At 47.9% G+C, this 16,283-nt stretch overlaps 1 protein-coding gene across 7 annotated transcripts in view; it reads right to left on the bottom strand.

The window, feature by feature from the left end:
* Window positions 1–16,283, bottom strand: part of LOC118371387 (calcium-activated potassium channel subunit alpha-1-like) — a 315,283-nt gene that overhangs the window by 140,308 nt on the left and 158,692 nt on the right. The window lies entirely within an intron of this gene.

Here is a 16,283-nt window from a genome sequence, read left to right as displayed (position 1 = left end):
GCACTGAAGCTGTTCTGGCTCGTGGTACACTATGTTGGTACTTCCTTCATATTTCCACACTATGCGGTTAGATTAATACTGTGACATTGTGAAAAATGGTTTTAATGTCCTTTTAGTGTAAGAGCTGTTTGAAATGACCCCCTGAAATTTCTGCCTGTTTTCATGGGATGGAGTTTGGTCCTGCCTGGAACGAGAGTTTCAAACCTCTCTGCCGATAACAGCTAGTTTTCAGTTTTCCCCTTCCCACTCAGACCACTCCCAGACAGTCCTGGCAAAATTCTAAGTTGATAAATTGCGCCTAGCTAAGCAGCTATGTTAGTTAATATTTTACCATTTTAATTGGAATCAACCCAGTAAGATAATTGTTACCCGGGCATGATTTCATATTGAGACAAAAATGGCTGCATTGGGCCTGTAAGTGTGTAGAGTCCACAATACTTACTATTCAAATGGAATTTTCCCTGAAACTCAATTCTTCCTCCGCCGTCCTTCCCTCGCTCACTGTGTCTGTCGGTCTGTCTTTTAATATACTATTGATTACCCTTGATCCAGTTGGACATTTTGTCTGGCCTCCAGGCAGACAAACCGAGGTGCTGATTGGACTCTTACCCAAGGGAAACAGGCCATTGATTGGAGGAGCTGAAAAGGGTGAGGTCCCTTTCATTACAGAGACATAGGCCTTGTCCTGATTACCCACACGACTATGGTTTAAAAGCCTTGGAATGGTGTTAGCATTGGCTCGAAGCAGTTTCCATCATGGTTAAATCCATGACGGGTGCACGTGCAGAAGTGCACACATTATGAGAAAGGTACATAATCGGGACCATCTAGTACCAAGAAAAGTAATTCATAGGGAACATCTACTGTGATATATCCTCTTCACTGGGATTGTCATTAATGTATAGAGTAGTATTGGGCATTCATTTAATCGTATTTGTGCATGACTGTAAGATACTACTGATTAATTAAGAAAAATATATGCACAGTAATACATACAGTAGGTGTTTACATTGTATAATGACAGGAGCATATGGAGCCGCAAGCTGCCCAGTGACTCAAGCCTAGCAGACGAGCCAAAGGCCTATGCTCGATTCGAGGCAAGCAACACTGAACCAGTATGAGAGCACCAGCTGTTCCAGATGACTGTGTGATCTCGCTCTCGGTAGCCGATGTGAGTAAGGCTTTTGAACAGGTTAACAATCACAATGCCGCAAGGCCAGACGGATTACCAGGACGTGTACTCAGAGCATGCGCTGACTAGCTGGCGGGTGTCTTCACTGACATTTTCAACCTCTCCTTGACCCAGTCTGTATTACCTACATGTTTCAAGCAGACCACCCATAGTCCCTGTGTCCAAGAATGCCAAGGTAACCTGTCTAAATGACTATTGCCCCATAGCACTCACATCTGTAGCCATGAAATGCTTTGAAAGGCTGGTTATGGCTCACAACACCATCATCCCAGACACCCTAGACCCACTCCAATTTGCATACTGCCCCAACAGATCCACAGATGACATAATCTCTATTGCACTCCACACTGCCCTCTACCACCTGGACAAGAGGAACACCTATGTTAGAATACTGTTCATTGACTACAGCTCAGCGTTCAACACCATAGTGCCCTCCAAGCTCACCACTAAGCATAGGACCCTGGGACTGAACGCCTCCCTCTGCAACAGGATCCTGGACTTCCTGTCAGCCACCCCTCAGGTGGTGAGGGTAGGCAACAACACATCCGCCACCCTGACCCTCAACATGGGGGCCCCTCATGGGTGCGTGCTTTGTTCCTCCTGTACTCCCTGTTCACCCACGACTGCATGACGGCGCACGACTCCAACACCATCATTAAGTTTGCTGACGACACGATGGTGGGAGGCCTGATCACCGACGACGATGAGAACATCTTTAGAGGGGACGTCAATGACCTGGCAGTGTGGTGCCAGGACAAGCTTTCCCTTAACATCAGCAAGACAAAAGAGCTGAAAGTGGACTACAGGAAACGGAGGGCTGAGCACTTCCCCCATTCACATCGACGGGGCTGCAATGGAGTGGATCGAGAGCTTCAAGTTCCTCGGTGTCCACATCACTAAGGAATTAACATGGTCCACACACACCAACACAGTCATGAGAGCATCTTGACTGGCTGCCTCACTGCTTGGTATGGCAACTGCTTCGTTAACTAAATAGTTAACCAAATAGCTACCTGGACCATCTGCATTGACCCTATTTGCACTAACTATTTTGACTCATCACATGTGGCTACTGTTAATCATCTATCCTGTTGCCTAGTCACTTTACACCTACCTATATGTACGTAAATATCTACCTCGATTAGCTCGTACCCCTGCACATCGACTCAGTACCTGTACCCTGTGTATATAGCCAAGTTATTGTTACTCATATTGTATTTACTCCCTGTGTTATTATATATATTTCCTTATGTCTCTGTATTGTTGGGAAGGGCCCGTAAGTAAGCATTTCACTGTTTGTCTACACCTGTTGTTTAAGTATGTGACAAACAATTGGATTTCATTTTTTAATGACACGGACATGCTTTTGAAGACATAAGGTTACTTGACATGGTATATTCTCTATTCATAAATCAGTCACACGCTCAGACTTTGTGCTCAGAATTGTAAAAAAGCATGTCAGCATGAAGCACCATTGTTTCCACAACACACTAATCACATCAACTTACTGAACAAGACAAATGAGACATTAATAAAAGTTTGATGGCAGACAGCCATACATCATCTATAGAGCATGCAGGCCCATGTTCCCTCCTTTGCCTTGAACAACCAGCTCAGCGGGAGACCTGGGTTACGTGACGAGAATGCAGAAGATTTTTATGTGGAGACTGTCGTATCATACTGATGTCAGGGCTGCGTCTCAAACGGCACCCTATATCCTATTTATGTGCCCTCTGGTGAAAAATAGTGCACTATATAGGGATACCGTTTGAAAGGCAGCCCTGACATCAGTATGATTTTCAGCATAAACAACCTTAGTATTCTCTTCACATACAACCCTGGTCAGAAAGACCTTCTGACTCCCACTGGGTGTCTCAACTGGGCTGGCAATGCAGACTATCACACGGGAAACGATTCAGATTCCCAATGTCTCCAAAACCACAGAACTGGTTTTGCGGTCGTGATACAGAAGTCGTATGATCCAGAATGAGCAGATCGATAACTACATAGCATGCTGGCTTCTTTTGACAAATATGAGCACTGCATAATTTAACAAAAGCCTCATTCATGAAATCGTGTTTAAATCAGAGAGAGAATACAAGCCCTTCAGTTCAGAATCTTCTCCTATAGTTACTATAGCTTTGGTAATACACACACACACACACACACACACTCTGGCACATGGAGATAAAAAATCCATCACCATGGTAACCTTTTGATCAAATGCATTGCCTCCTACTAGATGAGATGCAACATACATTATGTATGGTGCAACATGAAAATGTGCATGATGAGGATGAGGATGATATTGAGAAGGATGAAGATGCATGTTAATATAGGCCTAGGTTTGTTATGTCATTAATTAACACGATGTTCACACCAGATGCTGTATGTAGCGACACAACAAATGGCTAAATGCATTTCAATTCATGTCATTATTTCAATCCCTCTGCTTCGTGTCTCCACATTAAAAACATCCTATTTGGGAGGAAAGAGGATTAAACTGTTATCTGATGTATTTTTCCAGAACAGAGAAAAAAGTGATGTGAAGGGGGAGGGCAAGCCAGCTTTAAATCTCCTTCATTCCCCAAGACCGTCTCTGTCACGGTCTCGCTCTCTCTCCCAGTCTCCGTCTCTGTCTCTCTCTCCGTCTCCATCTCTCTCTCTCTCTCCGTCTCTGTCTCTCTCCCCGTCTCCGTCTCTCTCTCCCCGTCTCCGTCTCTCTCTCTCTCCCCGTATCCGTCTCGCTCTCTCTCCCCCCCGTCTCAGTCTCGCTCTCTCTACCCGTCTCTGTCTCGCTCTCTCTCTCTCTCCCCCCGTCTCAGTCTCTCTCTCTCCCCATCTCCATCTCGCTCTCCCCGTCTCGGTCACAGTCTCTTTCTCCCCGTCTCCGTCTCGCTCTCCCCGTCTCTGTCTCGCTCTCTCTCTCTCTCTCTCTCTCTGTCTCTGTCTCGCTCTCTCTCTCTCCGTCTCAGTTTCTCTCTCTCTCCCTGTCTCCGTCTCGCTCTCCCCGTCTCCGACTCGTTCTCCCCGTCTCTGTCTCGCTCTCTCTCTCTCTCTCTCTCTCTCTCTCTCTCTCCCCATCTAGGTCTAGGTCTCGCTCTCTCTCTCTCCCCGTCTCCATCTCTCTCCCCGTCTCTGTCTCGCTCTCTCTCCCCGTCTCTGTCTCGCTCTCTCTCTCTCCCCGTCTCTGTCTCGCGCTCTCTCTCTCTGTCTCAGTCTCTCTCTCTCTCCCCGTCTCCGTCTCGCTCTCTCTCTCTCCGTCTCAGTCTCTCTCTCTCTCCGTCTCTCTCTCTCTTCCCGTCTCCGTCTCGCTCTCTCTATCTCTTCCCGTCTCTCTCTCTCTCTCTCTCTCTCTCTCTCTCTCTCTCTCTCTCCTCTCTCTCTCTCTCTCTCTCTCTCTCTCTCTCTTCTCTCTCTCTCTCTCTCTCTCTCTCTCTCCCCATCTAGGTCTAGGTCTCGCTCTCTCTCTCTCCCCGTCTCCATCTCTCTCCCCGTCTCTGTCTCGCTCTCTCTCTCTCCCCGTCTCTGTCTCGCGCTCTCTCTCTCTGTCTCAGTCTCTCTCTCTCTCCCCGTCTCCGTCTCGCTCTCTCTCTCCGTCTCAGTCTCTCTCTCTCTCCGTCTCTCTCTCTCTTCCCGTCTCCGTCTCGCTCTCTCTATCTCTTCCCGTCTCTGTCTCGCTCTCTCCATCTCAGTCTCTCTCTCTCCTCCCGTCTCCGTCTCGCTCTCTCTCTCTCTCCCCGTCTCTGTCTCGCTCTCTCCCTCTCCGTCTCAGTCTCGCTCTCTCTCTCCCCGTCTCTGTCTCGCTCTCTCTGTCTCTCTCCGTCTCAGTCTCTCCCCGTCTCCGTCTCGCTCTCCCCGTCTCGCTCTCCCAGTCTCGCTTTTTCTCTCTCTCTCCCAGTCTCTCTCCCCGTCTCCATCTCTCTCTCTCTCCCCGTCTCTGTCTCACTCTCTCTCTCCCCGTCTCACTCTCTCTCTCCCTGTCTCCGTCTCGCTCTCTCTCTCTCTCTCCCCGTCTCGCTCTCTCTCTCCGTCTCAGTCTCTCTCTCTCCATCTCTCTCTCTCTTCCCGTCTCCGTCTCGCTCTCTCTCTCTCCCCGTCTCTGTCTCGCTCTCTCTCTCCCCGTCTCACTCTCTCTCTCCCTGTCTCCGTCTCGCTCTCTCTCTCTCTCTCCCCGTCTCTGTCTCGCGCTCTCTCTCTCTCCGTCTCAGTCTCTCTCTCTCTCTCCCCGTCTCGCTCTCTCTCTCCGTCTCAGTCTCTCTCTCTCCATCTCTCTCTCTCTTCCCGTCTCCGTCTCGCTCTCTCTCTCTCCCCGTCTCTGTCTCGCTCTCTCCGTCTCAGTCTCTCTCTCTCTCCCCGTCTCCGTCTCGCTCTCCCCATCTGTCTCTCTCTCTCCCAGTCTCTGTCTCGCTCTCTCTCTCTCCCAGTCTCTGTCTCGCGCTCTCTCTCTCTCCGTCTCAGTCTCTCTCTCTCACCCCGTCTCCGTCTCGCTCTCTCTCTCCGTCTCAGTCTCTCTCTCTCTCCGTCTCTCTCTCTCTTCCCGTCTCCGACTCACTCTCTCTATCTCTCCCCGTCTCTGTCTCGCTCTCTCCGTCTCAGTCTCTCTCTCTCTTCCCGTCTCTGTCTCACTCTCTCTCTCTCCCCGTCTGTCTCGCTCTCTTTCTCTCTCTCCGTCTCAGTCTCGCTCTCTCTCTCCCCGTCTCTGTCTCGCTCTCTCTCTCTCTCTCCGTCACAGTCTGTCTCTCTCTCCCCGTCTCCGTCTCGCTCTCCCCGTCTCCGTCTCGCTCTCTCTCTCTCTCTCTCCGTCTCAGTCTCTCTCTCTCTTCCCGTCTCCGTCTCGCTCTCTCTCTCCCCCCGTCTCTGTCTCGCTCTCTCTCTCTCTCTCTCTCTCTCTCCGTCTCTCTCTCTCTCCCCGTCTCCGTCTCGCTCTCCCAGTCTCGCTTTCTCTATCTCTCCCAGTCTCTCTCCCCGTCCCCGTCTCGCTCTCCCAGTCTCGCTTTCTCTCTCTCTCCCAGTCTCTCTCTCCGTCTCAGTCTCTCTTTCTCCACATCGCTCTCCCTGTCTCCGTCTCGCCCTCTCTCCGTCTCGGTCTCTCTCTCGCTCTCCCAGTCTCTCTCACTCTCTCCGTCTCTCTTAATCTCTTTCCCTCTCTCCTGTCTCATATGACACACCACTGTAAACTGAAGGAAATACCCAGTTCAGCATCCACATTGACTGTTAGTTAAAACTAAACAGAAATGGTTTGTGTTGATGATGATGAGATCACTTTTCTGCACTGCTGCAAACCCTTTTCAAAAATGCTTTCCCCCTAACTCAACCTAACAACAGTCTTCCCCAGTCTAGAACACTGAACAGCTCAGCATCTGATGGACTGACTGAGTGACAACACAGACAGATTGACTTCAATGAGTCATGATGCTGTGAGCGATATGGCGCCCAGTCTCCCTCAGTGCCCCCTCTGACTTCCTGTCCCTCTTCCTGCTTCCTGCCTGACAGCCAGTCAGAGCGTAGCAGGTGGTGGGGAGGGGGGTCTGATGGACAGACTGACTGATGTCTCAGACAACTGATTTATATGAGATGAGAAGTCAGGAGGGAAACAGACAACCCAGTTAGCACATTTGGCTCCTTGGAAGTTGTGGGAACATATGTTTTTCTTTTCACATTGGTTGTGGGAATAAAGCCATACATTTCCTGACCAGTAAAATTGAACGTTTTTTAAATGTTACGAGAACAGAAGTGAAAAAAATGTGCCTAGTCTGGGAACGTTTCTTTTTAGGTTGCAGGGAGGTTCTGCGAACGTTTTACTAAGGTTCCTTGAACGTTTTCCTGGGAGGTTTTAGTAAAGCTCTGAGAACAGAAATGATAGGTTATTTAGAGGTTTTTGAATAACGTCCTTAAAACGTTTACTGAATGTTTCAATAAGACTTTTAGTAACCCTACTAGCTTTATTTTGGGTTCACTTTTTAAACTGTACGCACAGATAGGACACACGGAAATTAAAGGGTAATCTCAACCCCAATTTCAGTCATTGCCCAACCCCTTAAAATAACATTTAAAAAATGCATTCAGGTGAGAAGTTGTGTGTGGAGGGAATTGCTCATAAATATTCATTTTGGGGGTGGGTGAACATTGTTGTACCTGATCAACACTTTCCCACTAAAGCATACTTACCAGAAGTCCACTGTCACACTCTGATAATAAAATGATGTGCATCACGAGCAAATACAGCTCAGTGGTACGGCACCGATGTCACACCCTGACCATAGTTTGCTTTGTATGTTTCTATGTTTTGGTTGGTCAGGGTGTGATCTGAGTGGGCATTCTATGTTGGATGTCTTGTTTGTCTATTTCTATGTCTGGCCTGATATGGTTCTCAATCAGAGGCAGGTGTTAGTCATTGTCTCTGATTGGGAACCATATTTAGGTAGCCTGGGTTTCACTGTGTGTTTGTGGAGGATTGTTCCTGTCTCTGTGTTTTGCACCAGATAGGGCTGTTTTTGGTTTTCAACGTTTATTGTTTTGTAGTGTTCGTGTTTATCTGTTTTTATTAAACATTAATCAATATAACCACGCTGTGTTTTGGTCCGCCTCTACTTCACCCCAAGAGAACCGTTACAGAATCACCCACCACAACAGGACCAAGCGGCATGGTAAAGGGCAGCAGCAGGAGCAGCGTGAGAGAGGCTTCTGGACATGGGAGGAGGAATGGTATGAGGAGGCAGCACGGTGGCGTGGATGGAAGCCCGAGAGTCAGCCCCAAAAATGTATTGGGAGGTGGCACACAGGAAGTGTGGCGAAGCCAGGTAGGAGACCTGCGGCAACTTCCTGTGCTTACCGGGGGGCTGGAGAGACCGGACAGGCACCGCGTTATGCTGTGAAGCGCACGGTGTCCCCAGTGCGGGTGCATAGCCCGGTGCGGTACATTCCAGCTCCGCGTATCGGCCGGGCTAGAGTGGGCATTGAGCCAAGTGCCATGAAGCCGGCTCTACGCATCTGGTCTCCAGTGCGTCTCCTTGGGCCGGCTTACATGGCACCAGCCTTGCGCACGGTGTCCCCGGTTTGCCTGCATAGCCCAGTGCGGGCTATTCCACCTCGCCGCACTGGCAGGGCGACCGGGACCATTCAACCGGGTAAGGTTGGGCAGGCTCAGTGCTCAAGAGCTCCAGTGCGCCTGCACGATCCGTTCTCTGTCACCACCTCTACGCACCAGCCCTCCGGTGGCAGCCCCCCGCACCAGGCTGTCTCTCCGGCTCATCCTTACAGGGTCTCCCGCCTGTCCTGCGCTGCTGCCGGAGTCTCCCGCCTGTCCGCCGCTGCTGCCGGGGTCTCCCGCCTGTCCGGCGCTGCTGCCGGAGTCTCCCGCCTGTCCGCCGCTGCTGCCGGGGTCTCCCGCCTGTCCGGCGCTGCTGCCGGAGTCTCCCGCCTGTCCGGCGCTGCTGCCGGGGTCTCCCGCCTGTCCGGCGCTGCTGCCGGAGTCTCCCGCCTGTCCGCCGCTGCTGCCGGGGTCTCCCGCCTGTCCGCCGCTGCTGCCGGGGTCTCCCGCCTGTCCGCCGCTGCTGCCGGGGTCTCCCGCCTGCCCGGCGCTGCTGCCAGAGTCTCCCGCCTGTCCGCCGCTGCTGCCGGGGTCTCCCGCCTGCCCGGCGCTGCTGCCGGGGTCTCCCGCCTGCCCGGCGCTGCTGCCGGAGTCTCCCGCCTGCCCGGCGCTGCTGCCGGAGTCTCCCGCCTGCCCGGCGCTGCTGCCGGAGTCTCCCGCCTGTCCGGCGCTGCTGCCAGAGCCCCTCAGCCCAGAGGCGCCAGAGCCCCTCAGCCCAGAGGCGCCAGAGCCTCTGTCCCGAGCCGCCGCCCCTCTGTCCCGAGCCGCCGCCCCTCTGTCCCGAGCCGCCGCCCCTCTGTCCCGAGCCGCCGCCCCTCTGTCCCGAGCCGCCGCCCCTCTGTCCCGAGCCGCCGCCCCTCTGTCCCGAGCCGCCGCCCCTCAGTCCAGTGGGGTCATTAAGTAGGGTCGCCGTGGCTAGGAGGCCACGGAAACGGACAAGGTGGGGGACTAAGACTACGGTGAAGTGGGGGCCACGTCCAGCACCAGAGCCACCGCACCTTGGGGGGTGGTGTACTGTACTGTCACATCCTGACCATAGTTTGTTTTGTATGTTTTGGTTGGTCAGGGTGTGATCTGAGTGGGCATTCTATGTTGGATGTCTTGTTTGTCTATTTCTATGTCTGGCCTGATATGGTTCTCAATCAGAGGCAGGTGTTAGTCATTGTCTCTGATTGGGAACCATATTTAGGTGGCCTGGGTTTCACTGTGTTTGTGGGTGATTGTTTCTGTCTCTGTGTTTTGCACCAGACAGGGCTGTTTTTGGTTTTCCACATTTATTGTTTTGTAGTGTTTGTGTTTATCTGTTATTAAAAATGAATCAATATAACCACGCTGCGTTTTGGTCCGCCTCTACTTCACCCCAAGAGAACCGTTACAACCAAATTCCTGACATCTATTGCCATTTGCTGTGTAAATTCTATCCCCCATGGGTGCAAAAACATCGTTGAAATATGGACTCACATTTATTGCGGTATTATGTTGAAGAAAAGTGCAATCACCTTGAAAAGGAAGATTAGGGCTCAATTCCATTCAACCCGCATTGCAGTATTTACACAAGTAGCAATTTTTCCAACGTTCAAATTAACTCCCAGATTGGTCTTTGGTACTGTATAAAAACCTACGACTACTACAAGAAAGAAATCTAGTGTAGAATTAGAAGTGTAAATAAAAACATCTGCCCCATGTAGGGTTAGGAACTCACATCAATTGTACTATGAGCCAACTGCCATCAAATCAGTCATAGTGGTTATGGAAAAAGTACAACTTGTTGACATGACCATTGTCATCTATTTCTTGGTATGATGGATGTAGCTTTTAATATGAACGTATAATCCTCATAGCCTGTCTTTTTTCTTCGTAAAAGCACAGATGTGTATGAAACTGTAAGTAAAAACTAGAACTTCGTCATCTGCTTGTGAATAGTAAAAAGCAGCACAAACGCAATAATGGCGTTATAATAAATATAAGTGTCGATATGACTGCGGTCAAAAATGGCCTATTGTTAATCATTGGAAACATAAACAACTCATGTTTATAGTATGGTGTGCGTCTTCACACAACAGTTGGATCTCATTTAGCTGTTATCCCTTGTCCAACACTTCCCACAAACAAGTTGCTTGCAGTTTAAACCGGTGTCGTTGGTTCTGTTCCGATTGCATCTGCCCACCTTGCAGTTTCTCCTCCCCGGGAGCTGTGCGCAACTTGGCTTGCATGGACTCTTTGCTTTCTGCGTTAGCTCATATGTCTCCCATATAGCCCGTCTGCCAGACTCATGGTGAAGTCTCTCCTGCTCATGGTGTTGTTCATGCAGTGCTTGAACAACACATGTGCGTTAATAGCAGCTAAGTCAAGCATGTTGTAGTGTCTGACCCGAAACATTATCTGACACTCACTCACCTGCTGCCCGATATGAATATTTTCCCAGATATGGAGAGCCATTCAGCGTGAATCAAAAATAATAACCATCAATGATGTCACGGTCCATTTCTTCTCCGCCATCTGAGTCGTTTTTATTCCTAGCAACACTATTTATCTTCTAGCAACACTAATGCAGCATATGCATCCATTCCTCTTGGTCTTGCCATTGTAAATTACGCACGACCTCACTGTGTAACCTACTCCAAGTTAGCCTAGAGAAGACTAACAACACTGCCTGGATTCGGTGGACTGATATAGGGTACACCGTATTGAGATTATATTTAGAATACATTAACATTTGGTGATTACATAATTATGCATTGTTCGCTTCCTCTCATTCATCAACTCACCCATCATTCTTTACTTCATTTATTTCATCTGCTATATGTGTGAAATTAGTTTATATATAGTTTAGGTTCAGTTTCGAAGCAATTATCGCAGTGATTATCTGGGCACGGCAGATTCAACTATCCCGAGAAAGAGCGGAACAGGCCGGGGAAAATCATTCAAAAAGTTACATGTCCTCCTAAAACTCTATTTGTAATATTAAGATTCTAACAACGACTGTGTTATATAGACCCATTTAGAAAAAGGTGAGGACGAGGGGGACATGACTTTAAAAATGGCAGAGTAATTAAACATTTAAATTTGTTTTAAATCATTATGACGCTCTCTGCCTTTCTAGTGTTAATATACACTCACGTTTATCGGGTACTCCTCCCCATTCACGAAAATGGATCGTTCCTAGATACAGTAGCCTGGCTTGCTATATAAAGCAGGCAGATATGCATCGAGTCACTCAGTTACTGTTCAATTGAACGTTACAATGGGCAAAACTAGAGACATAAACAACTGAGCGTTGTATGATCGTCGATGCCAGGCGCGCCAGATCCAGTATCTCAGAAACTGTAGCCCTACTGGGCTTTTCACGCACGACAGTGTCTATGTTTTTTTTGAGTGTGACAAACCAAAAATATCAAGTCAGCAGTTTCATCAAACCAGAGTGCGGTTGCAAATTGTAGTCTGGCTTTTTTATGGAGGTTTTATGGTGATTTTATGGAGGTTTTGGAGCAGTGGCTTCTTCCTTGATGAGCGGCCTTCAGGTTATGTTGATATAGGACTCGTTTTACTGTGGATATAGATACTTTTGTACCATCTTCCTCCAGCATCTTCACAAGGTCTATTGCTGTTGTTCTGGGATTTCACTTTTTGCACAAAAGTACATTAATCTCTAGGATGAACGTACTTTGCGGTATGAAGGTATGACAGCTGAGTGGTCCCATGGTGTTTATACTTGCATACTATTGTTTGTACAGATGAACGTGCTACCTTCAGGCGTTTGGAAATTGCTCCCAAGGATGAACAAGATTTGTGGAGGTCTACAATTATTTTTCTGAGGTCTTGCCTGATTTCTTTTGATTTTCCCATGATGTCAAGCAAAGAGGCACTGAGTTTGAAGGTAGGCCTTGAAATACATCCACAGGTACACCTCCAATTGACTCAAATGATGTCAATTAGTCCATCAGAAGCTTATAAAGCCATGACAACATGTTCTGGAATTTTCCAAGCTGTATAAAGGCACAGTCAAGTTAGTGTATGTAAACTTCTGACTCACTGGAATTGTTATACAGTGAATTATAAGTCAAATATTCTGTCTGTAAACAATTGTTGGAAAAATGACTTGTCATGCACAAAGTAGATGTCCTAACCGACTTGTTAAAAAATATAGTTTGTTAACAAGAAATTTGTGGAGTGGTTGAAAAACAAGTTTTAATGACTCCAATCTAAGTGTATGTAACTTCCGACTTCAACTGTACACAACCCGCAGAAGCAACACCAACACACGCACACGCAAAGAAAAACTGTTCAGTTTATGGCAATCTCCCCTTTTTCTTCTTTGACTTTTCCCTTGAATAGATGCTCCTCCGCAGTCATTCAAAACCAAAACAAACCAGTGTCAACAACAATAGAAATAGAAGCTACATAGTGCTCCTTTAAAGAGGGAAGGAGCCTGTCTGCCTCTTTCTCTCTCCCTCCCTCACTCTCACACCCTCCCTCTTCCCCTCTCGCTCTCTTCACCTCCCTCCCTCCCTCGCTCTCTTTTCCTGCCTCTCTGTCTACCAGACGGTCAGACAGCAAGCCTCAGAGAGCAGCTCAGTAGCCATGACCTTGAGATGTGATAGCGAGTCAGCAAGGCTAATAAAGGGACATAAAGGAGAGATGGAGGTATGGAGTGGGTGGAGATAGGAGATGGAGGGGAGAGGAGAAGGAGGGGATGTAGAAAATAGATGGAAGAATGGAGTGGATGGAGTGAGCAGATGGAGGGATAGAGGGATTGAGGAGAGGAGATGGAGGTATGGAGAGAAGAGATGGAGGAATGGAGTGAATGGAGTGAGCAGATGGAGGGATAGAGTAGAGGGGATGGGGAGAAGAGATGGAGGAATGGAGTGAATGGAGTGAGCAGATGGAGGGATAGAGGGATTGAGGAGAGGAGATGGAGGTATGGAGAGAAGAGATGGAGGAATGGAGTGAATGGAGTGAGCAGATGGAGGGATAGAGTAGAGGGGATGGGGAGAAGAGATGGAGGAATGGAGTGAATGGAGTGAGCAGATGGAGGGATAGAGTAGAGGGGATGGGGAGAAGAGATGGAGGAATGGAGTGAATGGAGTGAGCAGATGGAGGGATAGAGTAGAGGGGATGGGGTGAAGAGATGGAGGAATGGAGTGAATGGAGTGAGCAGATGGAGGGATAGAGTAGAGGGGATGGGGTGAAGAGATGGAGGAATGGAGTGAATGGAGTGAGCAGATGGAGGGATAGAGTAGAGGGGATGGGGAGAAGAGATGGAGGTATGAGTGGGTGGACAGAGGAGATGGAGGGATGAGAGAATATTAGAGGGGGCGTCCTCTGGGACATAACGAGAGCTCAAAGGTTGCAGAGAAAGAGAGGGAGAATGGGGGGGTGGATAATATTAGTGTGTCCTCTAAAGCCCAGCGAGAGCTTAAAAGCCACAGTGTGTATGGATGTATGTATGTATGTGTGTGAGTGTGAGTTTTGTGAGAGTGAGCGAGAGAGAGCGTGGCGAAGGTCCCCTGCTGTGACTTTTTCACCAGTCAGATGATGATAAGAGGGTGTGCTTGCGTGCATGTGTGTGTGTGTGTGTGTGCGTGCGACAGACTGTAAAGTGCCAGTGACAAGCGTTATAGAAGAAAGCTTTTACCTTCACCATTATACATGATTGAATCTCGTCCTGGCACATATATGAGAGCTTACACAATACTGCTTTAAATAGAAGCTGTAGTTGCCACACTAACTACTATTGAACAGCTAGCACTACCTCACGTATAGCTCGCTATAGTATATTGTACAAGGTCACTGAAAGAAATCCTACATCAGGCTTCTTCCTTACTGATTTCACCTGGAGACAAGGAAGGAGGCGGCAAGGAGAGGAAGCCGTGTTGTACTATTAAGGAGGCAGCCTTAAGGAGGCAGGGTGTTCTGCTTGATGAACTCTGGCTATTGGGTAACGTGTGACATTTCTCTGCTCCTGAGTCTACCCCCAGCCCAGTCTCTGTCCTCCTCGTGTCCCTCACTCGCTCACTTGTGTCAGTGTCTGTCTGCCACAGACCCCGGCCCAGGGGACACACCCAGGAGAGGGCGGACAGGGTGAGCCATAACACAGACACTATTTTTGCATAACACAGACACAATTGTGACTCCTCAAAGAAGTAAGGAAAGGCAGCAGGTGACGATGGCATAAGGGGAGTGAGTGATCAATCCCAATATCTCCACTTAGCCCTCCACTCCAAGTAGTGTCCCAATTCAACTTTAAGCAAGGCATAGTGCCTTTTCAGCCAACTAGTTGCCCTCCAAACGGGCCCAGCTCCAGGTGGGGGAAAAAGGGGGCTTGCCCGCCCTGTCAGTTGAAACTTGGTGCCACCTCAGTTTTAGTTTTATGTCCCTATATAAAAATACAAAAAAGTTTAAATGATTTCTGCTGCACTGTATCAGCACGATAGACAGAGCGTGCCGCTGAGTGTGTGTATGTATATAAGGGGACTATGGAAAGCCACTGGGCGGTTAGGTATGACTCCTTTGGGTTTCCATAAAAAGCAGTAAAAACGCTGCTCGTCTGTGGTAGGCTACATGACTCACGTGATATGCCTCCACCTGTAATATTTGATTTCCAATTATAACGACAAGGACAAGTTTACAGTTTTCTCTGCCTCACCACTACAGAGTTTAGTTAGCTTCTTTGCTAGCTGTAAAATGCGTTAAGTGTTAAGTCTATTTCACTAACCAGCTAATATCAGAAATCAAACCACCAAGGTCAACGCAAGCCCAGCGGCGATGATGCTGCCGAGCTCCAGCTTGCTCCATATGAAGAGACTTCCACAAATGCCGCCAGGATAATGGCTCCACAGCCCCTTCTACCTCTGACTGTTTCTGACGATCTTGGAACAGAGAAACCAGCCCAGGTTATAGCCTATAGAATCCTACCCTAGTTGCAGGTTTTATATCTAAACATGTTAACTGAATAGCAACTGGATCATAGAAAGAGTGGCTGGAATACTCGGTTACTGCAGATGCGTCACTTCTTGGTAAAATCACTCAACGGTCTCTGCATTTGAATGTGTATGTTTATTGTGGTATAGCGTGACATAAGCAGAATAAAATACAATTCCAATGTAAGAACCCAAATGATGTCCCTAGGTATAGCTACATATCAGTATGTTTCATCATAGAAATACATAGCCTATATTCTATTTCTATGGTAGCCTATTGCTTTTTGTGGTTGTAAATGGAACTGTACATCCTCATTCCAGGGTTTTTCTTTATTTTTACTATTTACTGTACATTGTAGAATAATAGTGAAGACATCAAAACTATGAAATAACACATGGAATTATGTAGTAACCAAAAAGTCTCAAAGAAATCAAAATATTTTATATTTGAGATTCTTCAAAGTAGCCACCCTTTGCCTTTAACAGCTTTGCACACTCTTGGCATTCTTTCAACCAGCATCATGAAGAATGCTTTTCCAAAAGTCTTGAAGGAATTCCCACATGCGGAGCACTTGTTGGCTGCTTTTCCTTCACTCTGTGGTCCAACTCATCCTAAATCATTTCAATTAGGTTGAGGTCAGGTGATTGTGGAGGCCAGGTCATCTGACGCTGCACCATCACTCTCTTTCTTGGTCAAATAGCCCTCACACAGCCTGAAGGTGTCTTGGGTCATTGTCACTATTTAACAAGCTATCTGATTAGCTAACATTAGCTAGCTAACTTTGCATTTCGCTTGCTACAGTATATGAGCGTTTAACATTTGTATGACTTGTAATTTGTGTTTCATGTTTTAGGGACTCCTGAGCAAACCAGCAAACCAGGCTGCCATCTTGTGTAACCAAGTGCATGTAAATAATGTAGCTAAAGCATATACTACAAATTGAAAACATTTTTTGTAAGCTTGCCTTGCTGCTCTTTAAAAAATGTATATAAAGTCAATAATTTATCATTGTTCTTTACTGTAGTAACTTTAACGTTAGAGATTGAAGACATTTGGCATGCAATGCAGCTGAAGTAA

This window comes from Oncorhynchus keta, chromosome 2 (genome assembly GCF_023373465.1).
Source record: "Oncorhynchus keta strain PuntledgeMale-10-30-2019 chromosome 2, Oket_V2, whole genome shotgun sequence".
Lineage (NCBI taxonomy): Eukaryota > Metazoa > Chordata > Actinopteri > Salmoniformes > Salmonidae > Oncorhynchus > Oncorhynchus keta.
Note: the sequence above shows the minus strand (reverse complement) of the source record. Positions and strands in the feature narration are given on the sequence as shown.